Here is a 12503-nt window from a genome sequence, read left to right as displayed (position 1 = left end):
GGTTCTGTGTTTTATGCCTGTCAATAAAACATGTTGAACTAGTTGTTATTATGATCTGATGATAGATCACCTTTTTATGCATAAGGATGAAATGGTAGTGTAGTATCAAGTTGGGTGAAAGGCTAAGTGAGTAACTGGTTAATGCTTGTCTCAGACATTCTCAGCTTTACCGGTTGCACACTGTTTTGAATCGGTATCTCTATCTGCCAATCTTTTTAAGTGTTTGCTGTCAAACTGGTTTAAGACTGTGTTTCTTGCCTATACTGATTCACCCCCCCGTCTTAGTACCGGTTTGGTACTATCTGCTCATCATTGAGTTATCAATTAGTATCAGAGCATCCTCCAGGTCCTCTGAGTTATAAGCTTAACCACTTGAGGTAAAGAGCCCAGTCAAATGATGAAGAGGGAAGGTCCAAAGTTTAATACGGAAAATTTTAGTATTTGGAAAGACAGGATGAAGATATTCATCAGAAGCATGGGTGCTCAACACTGGAGCTATGTTGAGAATGTCTATGTTGCCCCTACCGGTACTCTCACCGATGACCAAAAGAGAGAGATACAAGAAAATGGGCAAGTCATGGAAGCCCTAATTAGTAGTTTATCTGACATTGAGTTTATTTATGTTCAGGACAAGGTAAATCCCAAAGAGGTATGGGATGCTCTTGAAAATATCTATGGTGGTGATGAACATGTAAAACAAGCTAAGCAAGAAAGCCTAAGAGGGAAGTTTGAAGATATGCGGATGGTTGAAGGTGAGACCATTTAGCAGTATGGAATAAGAATCAAAATAGTTGTTGGAGATATCAAGAGTGCAGGTGGTAAAATAGAAGATTCCACTCTGGTAAGCAAAGTCCTGAGGTCCCTATTGTCGGTCTATGGAATAAGGGTTGCTTCTATTCAGGAGCTGAGATCAATAGACAAGACTAAGGTATCCTTGGACTCCATCATAGCAAAGTTGACAGCCTATGAGCGAAATAGTTTTGATGGCAGTGTTCAAAAGACTGAATGAGCTTTTAAAGCCTCTGCTATACCATCTAGAAAAGGAAAAGAAGCTAGCACTAGTGGTGAACCAAGACAGAGCAGAGAAATGGATGATGAGGAGATTTTGATGGCATTTGAAGCTCTCCTTGCCAGGAAACTTCCTAAAGGAACCAGAAAATACAAAGGTAAGCTTCCTTTGAAATGCTTTTCTTGCAACTGGATAAGACATATTGCTGTAAACTGTCCTAATGGTGACAACAAGGACAAACCGGAAAGGTTCAAGAAATTCAAAGGAGGAAACCAGAGAAACTGTTTTGTGGCAGTTGATGAAGGTGTCACGGATGAAGAGTCAGAGGATGAAGAAAATGAAGATAATTCCAGTGAGTGGATCTTTGACAGTGGCTGCTCTCACCATATGACTGGTGAACAGAGCAAGTTTCTATCCTTAGAGGAGTATGATGGTGGTGTGGTTCACTTCGGCAATGATGCACCATGCATGGTCAAAGGCAGAGGGTCCATCTCTCTAAATGGAAAGAGTAGTGCTGACAATGTGTACTAGGTTGATGGTCTGAGACACAACCTTCTGAGTGTTGCCCAGCTAAATGATAGTGACCTTACTCTGGAATTCATGAATGGAGTTTGCAGAATCAAAGGAAAAGATGGTGAATTTGTGGCCACCGACATGCAGACCAAAGATAACTTATTTCATCTGAATGCAAATATAAGTACATGTCTTATGGCTAAATTTGATGATAGCTGGATATGGCATAGGAGACTCTGCCATGTAAATTTTGATAACATTGTAAAGGCCAGTAAGATCAAGGCAGTTAGAGGGTTGCCGGTATTAAGAAAACTAGATAATACCTTGTGTAGAGAGTGTCAATTGGGGAAAATGTCTTCCTCAACCTTTAAAGGTAAATCTTTCACTGCTGACAACTTGCTTGACCTTGTGCATACTGATTTGTGTGGTCCTATGAAAACTAGAAGTGTGCAGGGTGATAGGTACTTCATGATTCTCACTGATGACTGCTCAAGAATGGTGTGGGTCACATTCTTGAAAGACAAGTCTGAAGCCTTTGTAAAGTTTAAAGCTTTCAGAGCATTAGTGGAGAAGGAAAGCGGTAAAAGGATTAAGTGCCTGAGAACTGATCAAGGCGGGTAATTCACTTCCGGTGAATTCAACAAGTACTATGAAGAACATGGCATCAAGAGGCAATTGTCTACCCCCCGGACTCCACAGCAGAATGGCCTAGCAGAGAGGAATAACTAGACTGTGGTTGAAGTAGCAAGAACCATGTTGATTCAAGGAAAGGTAGCTCACACCTTGTGGAGAGAAGCGGTGAGCACTGCAGTCTACACAATGAACTAGGTACTCATCAAGAAGGGTAAGGATAAAACTTCTTATGAGTATTGGACCGGTAAGACACTTGTGGTTAGCTACTTTAGAATGTTTGGTAGCAAATGTTACATCAAGAGAAGTGAACACCAGAGCAAATTTGATGTGGAATGTGATGAGGGAATATTCATAGGATATTCCACCAAGAGAAAAGCTCTCAAGTTTTTCAACAACAGGACTCAGAGAATTGTGGAAAGCATCAATGTAAGAGTTGATGAAACCTCTGAGAAAACTAAGGAAACCGGTATTAAGCAAGTGGTAAGTGAACCAATTGCAACCTTCTGGGAACCAGTTGTCAGTCAACCGAATACCAGTAACAATGTTCCTACACCGGCAGATATAGATGTTGATATTGATGGAGATGTGGATGAAGAAGAAAAGCAAGAGGAATCTATCAAGACCATTCCTCGGTATGTCAAGATGAATCATGATCCTAAGCAGATCATAGGAGATAAGTATGCAGGAATCCTTAAAAGAAGAAAAGTCAGAGAAAACTCATGTATGATCTCTGAACTCGAGCCTAAAACATTCAAGAGGCACATAAGGATGAAGACTGGATCAAGACAATGGAAGAGGAACTTGACTAGATAGAGAAAAATGGTACATGGTCCTTGGTACATAGACCATAGCACAAAAATGTCATTGGTACCAAATGGGTCTTCATAAATAATCTGAATGAGGATGGCACAGTGATTGGAAACAATGCCAAAGTGGTGTGGAAAGGATATTCTCAAGAAGAAGGAGAAGACTATGGTGAAACCTTTACTCCTGTAGCGATACTGGAAGGAGTTTGTATGCTTCTAGCATATGCAGCTTTTAAAGGCTTCAAAGTATATCAGATGGCTATAAAATCTGCATTCCTAAATGGTGTACTTGAAGAGGAAGTGTATATAGAGCAACCAAATGGGCTTGCCCTATCTGAAGACAGTGACATGGTGTGTAGGCTACATAAAGCCTTATATGGTCTAAAACAGGCACCTAGAGCATGGTATGAACGCCTGCATTCCCATCTTGTGAAGATTGGGTTTGAGAGAACAAGTGAACATAGAAATATCTACTTGAAGTCTAAAGGAGATCAAATCTTGATCTATGAGGTATTTGTTGATGACATTATCTTTGGTGGAGATGACAAGATGAGTCATGAGTTTGCAGATGAGATGAAGAAAGAGTTTGAGATGTCACTCATAGGGGAGATTAAGTTCTTCATTGGACTGCAGATCCAACAGATGAGAGATGGAATCTTTATCACTCAGTCCAGGTATGTCAAAGAGGTGTTGAAGACCTTTGGCATGGAAGATAGCAAACTAGTTGTAAACTATCCAAAGAGGATGACTCAGCATTGGTTGATGAGAAGGAATACTGATCAATGATTGGTAAATTGCATTATGTAGTGCATAGCAGACCGGATATTGCACATGCAGTTGGCATTATTGCAAGGTTCCAAAAAAGTCCAAGAGAATCCCACTTGGTTGTAGTCAAGCGGATTCTTAGGTATCTGAAGGGAACTGTTGACTATGGATTGTGGTATCCATATAGCAAAGATTTCAACTTGAAAGTGTTCATAGATGTTGATTGGGCTGGTAATGTAGATGACCGGAAGAGCACAACTGGTGGTGCATTATTCCTTGGTGGTAGACTAGTCTCCTAGATGAGTAAAAAGAAGAGTTGTATCTCTCAGTCTACAGTGAAAGCAGAGTATGTTGTGGCTTTCATGAACTGCACTTAGGCAATTTGGATGAAGCATGTATTGAATGGCTTCAAAGTCCCTGTATCTGAACCGATAAGTATATTCTATGACAATACTAGTGCAATTAATATCTCCAAGAATCTAGTTTTACATTCTAGAACCAAGCACTTTGAGCTTAAGTATCACTTCTTGAGGGAAAAGGTTTAGAACAAAGAGATTGCACTGGAGCATGTGTCCAGTAAGGAGTAGTTAGCAGACATATTCACCAAGCCTCTCCCAAAGACTACATTTACACACTTAAGAGGTGAATTAGGGATACTGCCCCTTCAGGAGGTGAACTAAAAGCATATGCTCCACATCAGTTCGGTATTGCATAGTCAAATTTATTTTGGATTGATGTGTTGAAGGATGATACTCCTTGGGGGGAGCAGCATAATGGAATAGGGAAGCTTGTGCCTCCACTTTGGCATTGTTGTCAAAGGGGGAGAAGATGTGAAGCAGAGAAGATATCTACAGAAATTTGGGAAGAAGAAGTGAAGCGGAGAGATATCTTTGTATATTACCATCAATGCCAAAGGGGGAGATTGTTGGCATTATGTGAACCGGTATGAGGACATAATGACATTGTATGTTGTCATTGATGTCAATATGTTGCAGAGGTGTGAACTAGCATATGTGAGAACTAGGATAACACTGTGAACCGGCATTTGTGCCAAAGTGAAGTGGTGTCCTTGTTCAAAGGTGAACCAAAACATGGAAGCATTGAATGACTACCGGTTCATACTCTCAACTTTAAGGTTTTCGGTTGAAGTGCTTCAAGCCTGTGTGCCTCAACCGGTGACTTTGTGCAATGAGTTAGCATGATAACAAATAAAAAGATTGTGTTGCCACGGAAGCCTTGTGTTCATGAAGGATCGTGCATGAAGAAGATCTTTCTTATCTACCTTGGGAATATGAGAAGACTTTAAAACGGTGATAATGTGTGATGGGTTATCAGCCGCGATGAAAATGACAGAAAACGAACGATGGAGATTAATGCAGCATGCTCAACAGTCAGGATTGAACCATTTGAATTCCTTAACCTATTACATTTAGGGTTTAGGGTTTATGCTACCAACCGAACTATTTTCTATAAGGTCGATGTTGTGACTCTTTCTAGGGTTGTTGGCAAAAGTTGTGTGTGAGTATCCAAGAGAAGGGATACGTGATTCTTGCCAGACCAAAAGGTGAGAAGTGATACCTATAGAGTGTAAGTGTAGAAGGAAAAGAGGAGATTAAGTGGATCTACATTGGCATTGAGTGTTGTTACCAGATCATTGTAATACCTGTTGATATCTAACCACCTCAACAGTTGGAAAATCCCTTAACAGGGTAGCTTTAACCGGCTTGCTGAAAATCCTTTAACATGGTAACTCTAAGCTACTGAGTTTGAATTCCTTTAGCTATTGAGCTCTTGAACTCCTCTAACAAGGTAACCTTTAACAGGGTTTAACCCTTAATCAGGTATTGTAGCCATCCCTTAACCGAGTGATCTCTAACAGGATCGGTTCCTAGCAGAACCTATTGTAATGTCTCTAACCGAACAAGGCTCCTAATAGAGCGGACTTTCAAAGAGTTCAAAAATAGCTTATGGGTATTCACCCCCACTGTGGTTTTTCCCAGTTGGGTTTCCATGTGAAAAATATGTGTGTCATGTGTGATGCTTTTATTTTGTGTCGCTTTGCTATTGTTTGTTAAGCATATGATGGTTCTGTGTTTTATGCCTGTCAATAAAACATGTTGAACTAGCTATTATTATGATTTGATGATAGATCACCTATTTATGAATAAGGATGAAATGGTAGTGTAGTATCAAGTTGGGTGAAAGGCTAAGTGAGTAACCAGTTAATGATTGTCTCAGATATTCTCAGCTTTACCGGTTGCACTCTGTTTCGAACCAGTATCTCTATCTGCCAGTCTTTTTAAGTGTTTGTTGTCAAACCGGTTTAAGACTGCGTTTCTTGCCTGTACTGTTTCACCCCCCCCTCTCAGTACCGGTTTGGTACTATCTGCTCATCATTGAGTTATCACATACAACCTACAACCCAAAATGTTAGTAGTTTCAAATTTTTTATCTTTTTTTGAAGGTTTTCAATATATTGCATAAATATAATTAGTAACATGAAACCAAGATCTAATGATATTCAAGTTAAGATGTAATGACATGTAATGAAAAATAGCTAAGATCTAATGATATGTAATGGAAAATAACTAGGATCTAATGATATGAAATGAGAATCACTAAGATTAAATGAATTGAAATAAAAAATCACTAAGATTAAATGAAATGAAATGAAAAATCACTAATATTTAATAACATGCAATGAGAAATCAGTAAGATTAAATGGAATTCAATGAAAAATCACCAAGATTGAATGACATGCAATGAAATCACTAAGATTGAATGACATACAATTACAAATCACTAAGACTAAATGAAATGCTATTAAAAAACACTAAGATTAAATGACATATAATGAAAAATCACTAAGATCTAATTAATGAGAAATAAAAACTCTTTCTGTATGAGAATGGGAAATGCATTGTATAACTATTGCTTGCATTGCAAAATGGTGTAATTGTGTCTCTGATGTTGGATTTAGCTTTGAAGCCACCCACGATCAATGTGACTAAAGGAAAACAAGACCAAAATTTAAATATGATCAAAACTCAACACTCCCCTAGCATTGAAATAAACTCATAATCAATTGATCTTGTGAACTTCTAGCATAGGGAGAGGTGAGGGTTGTTTATATAACAAAATATGGGCAAATAAATCCAAGAGGGATAATAACTCTCATCAACCCAAAATAGGTGGGATTTTTACCTACTTGATTAATGACAAATACATGGTTAAGCAAACTTAAGTAAGGACAAACAAATGGTTATGGGAGGTGGCAAGTAATCCAAAATAGGATGTGGCATTCATCTACCTAAAGGTGGGTGTGAAGGACATATGTGATTGTAGGATTATGCCATGTGTCCTCATACTAACCATTATAATATAGCCTAAGTAGCTTAATAATGTGTAGGAAAAATAATTATTCCCTTCTAATGCAAGGAAAAAAAAAACCAACACTAATACCCCCTGTTAAGTGTAGCCTAGGTGGGTGAAAAGACACAAAGATGGGTCTTGACTACAAGGCCATGTTAGGTACCCATGTACAAAACAATCTCTCACAAATAGAGTAAAGGAGAAACCCTAGTGGGACAAAAATTCTCCCCAAAAGAGAGAAAATAAAACAAGTTTCCCAACACAAGAAAGAATCTCATGCAAGGAAGAAATCACATCTAAAACAGAAAGGATAAGAAAAGCTATTTAGCCTTTCTTGAAGTAGTCAATTTTACCAATGGTTGATGCTAGAAAATAGATGTAGAAGATGGAACACATTCATCAAATAACATTCCTCTCATTAGGAAGAAATAAAACCAAAGGTAGATGAAAACTATCTTCCCATTCTTAAAAATAATATGCAGGAAGAAAGTGCAATATGTATGAAGTCTTTGAATATTTATCATGTGTCTTCATGTCAATGTCAAAAGTTTTCATGTTCAAATCATGCATTCTAGGCCACACAAATAAAGATGACACTCTAGAACCTAGTAGAGATGTGTGTAGAACAAGATTCAAATACTCCAATATCTCCTTTGGATATAAAAGTTCATCGTTTAAATGCTAGTCCTGAGTATCCACACTCATGTCAAATGATGAATGATCACATGGAGAATGAACAAGAGGATCCAAAGGTTCCTCCATAGTAATTGAAGAAGAATCAACTTCATCAAATAGAAGAGTGAATGTAATGAATAGTGTCTCCCAAGTATAAAATATGAGACTCCACAAACAAACCTGCAATGTTAGTCAAGTAGTCATCCCACAAAACTATATCTAGAAGACAATTCATTTCCCATCCCATTAAATCATAGGCAACCTGTAATAACCCTTTTAGCTAACCCATAATTCGAACCATTTTTTTGTTGGGTTTTAATTCAATCACATACTATAGGCATATATCCAAATGAGATAGGAATGCATCCAACCAGGATGTGTATCTAACCAAATGGATTAGGAATTTGTCCACACAGGGCAGGGGTTTCATCTATCCAATCGCGATAAGCATCTATTTGAAGAATAGAGAATGATCTAGCCAGAGACTTTAGACTCATTAGGACCATCTGGGTCCTAATTCACTCTCTAAAGACTACACCCCCTACTAGGAGTGCACTGAGATCACCATCTTTAGGGGTAAATAAAAATAAAGTAAACAAGCTTGAGTTCCACCTCAAAATTTAGCCTAAAGAATTGAAAAGTCAAGTGAACCCATACGTGATCCCTTCTGGGTATGCATTGATAAACCTCCAATCTCCCAAATAGTGATACCATGCCCCTTTGATACAAGATCAAGAAACTTCAAAAAAAAACTACTCACCCTTAACCAAAATCCTAGCCCCATCCGTGAATGTCTGGGTACTACAGACAACTCTATCCCTAGACTGCATACATACTCGTTTTAGCACGAGATCAAGGCGTATAGTATGTAGTTCTGGTTTCTATCTATGGTTTAATGTAAACTATTTGGTGGGTACACAACCCTTTCTAGGGTCAATGTCCTAGACAATTTCTCTGTAGTTGCTACCCACGATGGTAGCTCTAAAGCAAATAGGCTCAAACTGGCTTTTTTCTTGTGGCCTAAAAAGTCTAAGTCCTATTTCCTTATCATATGCATCACCCTTGACCCATTATCATCTACTAAAAACATCAAGATGAATAAATTCCAAACATCATGCACAACCAAACCCTAATGGGGTTTTCTAAGCTTTGACTGAGTGGATGTAAAATTCATCTCTTAAATTTATGTTTTTTATATTATCGATCCAAGGGGGATTGCCTGCCCCTTGGATTTTAACTTCCAATGACCCTTATTTCTCCCCAATGATTTATAGGGACGATGCCAAAGATGTCGTTATTGTAGCTTTATTAGGTGTTAAGTGCAGTAGTTAAACATGACGACATTACCCGTAAGCATGACCCAGAGGCACCATATATACACAATGCTACTAAGATTTTTTTTGTTTCCAACTACTCTTGTTTAGTTATGAAATCTTAAATAACATATGTTTAAAACAGCTATGAAAAGAAGCTAGTATACTATTCAAAACTTAAATAAACATTATTCCAATGCAACTAAAAAATGAGATCATTATTTGCAAGTATTTAAATAGTTGAAAATAAAACAAATTACTTGAAAATACCATCTTGTTTCTATCAATGATTAATACTCAAATAGAGAGGGACTATTATATCTAGCTACTTGAGTTATAACTTGCATGGTAACAATAAAAGAGTAACTTGCATAACAATAAATATGTAGCTTGCTTGTAAATAATGAATATATAATTCACAAGATTCAATGATAATGTAACTTACATGCAAAACAATGTTCATTTCTTTAATGAGGATAATTTAAAAAAAAAAAAGAGTCGCTTGTTCGAAATATCCAATTAGTTAAGGAGGCTATGAATCTAGACTTGAATACTTGGGAAGGAGATCCTTTATGACTTCAGATGATTTTGGTAAATAAATTAACTTAAAATAACAATATAAATTAATAGTTTATAATGATTTTTAAATACCAACTAGGTTGCCCAATATATCTCAACTATTTAAATGACTCCAAATTATAAGTTTAACTATAAATTCACCAAGCAAGAAGATTTGACTTGGAGTATTAATTAACAATAATCCAAATTTATAAATTTAGATATGTATTTAATTAAATCAATCTACAAATATTAATTTATCAATTAAAATTTAATTTAAATTACTCTACTAAAATTTAATTCAAATTAATTTTCAAATAATAATTCTACTAAACTGAATTTTAATTAAAAGAATTAACTAACAATATAATAATAATAAAAAAGAACTATCGTTAAATCATAAAATATAAGCATTTTTTTTTAAAGGGGATAAGGGTGGGAAAAGACTAGGGGTCGCAGGGCCCCCCACCCCTACGGTCCTGCGGATGTAGGCCCGCAGGAGTGGGGGCTGCAGGCCCTCCACTCCCCTGTGGCCACTGCATGAGCAATGATTGCAGGGGTAGTGGGGGTACCACTGCCCACTCCCACCACCAAGGAAAGTACAGTCGATGCCATGATAAAATAAAAATGGCTCCTGATAATATGAATCGATAATGTTATTAAGTTTATAAGATGATCATTTCCAGAGTTTAAATCCTTCATAGGGATCAATAAATGAATGAATAATTGCATATATATTTATATATTTTGAGATAAAGTTACCACAGAGATGAAGAATTTCTCAAATAAATAGTTTACACAAATGCATTTTGGGATAAAGTTTTTACAAAGAAAAAAAAAGAATTCTCAGAGAGATAATTTATACAATATATTTGAAATAAATATATATTCTGAGATAATGTTTTCATGGAGAAAGAGTTTTCTGAGAGAAATAGTTTACACAATAAAAATAAATATATATTTGAGATATTCTTTTCATAGAGAAAGAGATTTCTCATAGAAAAATTGTTTATACAATGCCTTTTGAGATAAATGTATATTTTGGAGATAATTTTTTGACAAAGAGAAAGGTTTCTAAAAAGAAATGGTTTATACAATGCATATTTGAGAAAGAGGCTACTCATAGAGATATCGAATACAAAGATTTTTATTCAAGGAGGGTAAATATGTTTGAAAAGAAAGAATTTTTTTTCGTCACAAAGATAATGCATGTGATTTTTCTAAAAAGCATTTACTTATATTATTCTACTCCTAAAATCTGATTTTTCTTTTCTTTTTGAAAAAAATGATAGATTAAATAAGATTTGCATATCAAAATCTTTTCCTATATGCAGATTTGTATTGTCAAAAGAAGCTGAGAGAATATAAGAAAGAGGCTTCTCTTATTTGACTTAATCTATCAAAATAACACAGAGATGATTTCCTTTTGGAAAATAAATTTCATACAAACAAAATCTGAAAAGAGATAAAGAGATTTCTTTGAAATTTACAAGATTTCATATAAGCAAGCAAGCGAATGGAAGAGAGGAGAACCTGGAATGGACAAAGCACTTATTGTACTTGAATCACTTCCAATCTCCTAGCTAACCTTCTTCAATCCTTCCTTGTATCTTCAAAGAATAAACTTTTAAAAACCTACAATTCAAGGTGACTACCAAATTCTACTACTACTAGCAAGAATATTCAATCACTTCATAAATTTTTCATCCAAAACTATGAAATCCCTTTTCAAAATTTAGCATACATTATATAGAAAAGATGCATCATTTCCACTTTCAAGAGAATTAAGTGAAAATGGAGATTGTTTTCCAAAATTGACTTGATGCAAAATTGATTGTTGACATAGTGGAGGAATTACATGCAACAATATGGAATTTTGAAATTACTTCTAGAAGCTTCTTATTTCCTCCTACGACATGTGCTCAATTGGTATTTTGAGTAAATAAATAATTTGCCAATTAAATTTATGATCTCAAGTGTGTGTGTGTGTCCACTATTTTTTTCATTTTGTTAAAAATAATTTTAACTTATTCAAAAAATTATTTCTAACTAACAATAATCACAAAATGATATGAAATATAACAATAACAATAATAGTAGAAAGTTTTTATTAAAATAGAGAAAGAGGGCTATGGCATCCTTCCCCCCTTAAATTGTGCATCGTCCTGATGCACTTATTCAATTTAACCATAAAAGAGTTTGTAGTTCATAATCAGTCTAAAACAAAAAGGGAAAAATCTATTGCATCTCAATAGTGTCTTCCCAAGTGGCATTCTTCTCATCATACTGATCCCACTGTACTTTTCACTGGTCAACCTCTCTATTGCACAATTGGTACTGACACCTCTCCAAGATTCTGAATGGCTCTATTGTTATTCCCCCTATTTCCTAGACCTGTAAGGCATCCCAATTCAAAATATGTTTCTCATTAGGCACATACTTTTTAAGAAGTGACATATGGAAGATATCATGGATTCAACTCAACTAGGGAGGTAAGGCCAACTAGTATGCAACTGGATTAATCTTTTCCAAGATTTCAAAAGGTCCAACATAACAAGGCACAATCTTAGCCATTTTCCTAAACCTTATGGAACTCTTTTGTGGCCTAACCCTTAGGAAAACCTTTTCTCCCACCTCAAACTCCCTTGGAAACTTGTTCTTGTTTGCATAAATTTTATTCCTATCGGATGCTTCCTTCAACCTTTTTCTTATTTCCTTAGTTTTCCTTTCCATTTCCTTCAACATATCTAGACCAATTATTACTCTATCCTCAAGGTTATCTCAAATCAAAGGTGTTCAACATGGTTTACCATACAATGCTTCAAAAGGTGCCATTCCCAAAGATCTTTGAAAGGTATT

This window comes from Cryptomeria japonica, chromosome 7, assembly GCF_030272615.1.
Source record: "Cryptomeria japonica chromosome 7, Sugi_1.0, whole genome shotgun sequence".
In the NCBI taxonomy this organism is placed as follows: domain Eukaryota; kingdom Viridiplantae; phylum Streptophyta; class Pinopsida; order Cupressales; family Cupressaceae; genus Cryptomeria; species Cryptomeria japonica.
The sequence above is the reverse complement of the archived record's forward strand: the minus strand, read 5'-3'. Positions refer to the sequence as shown.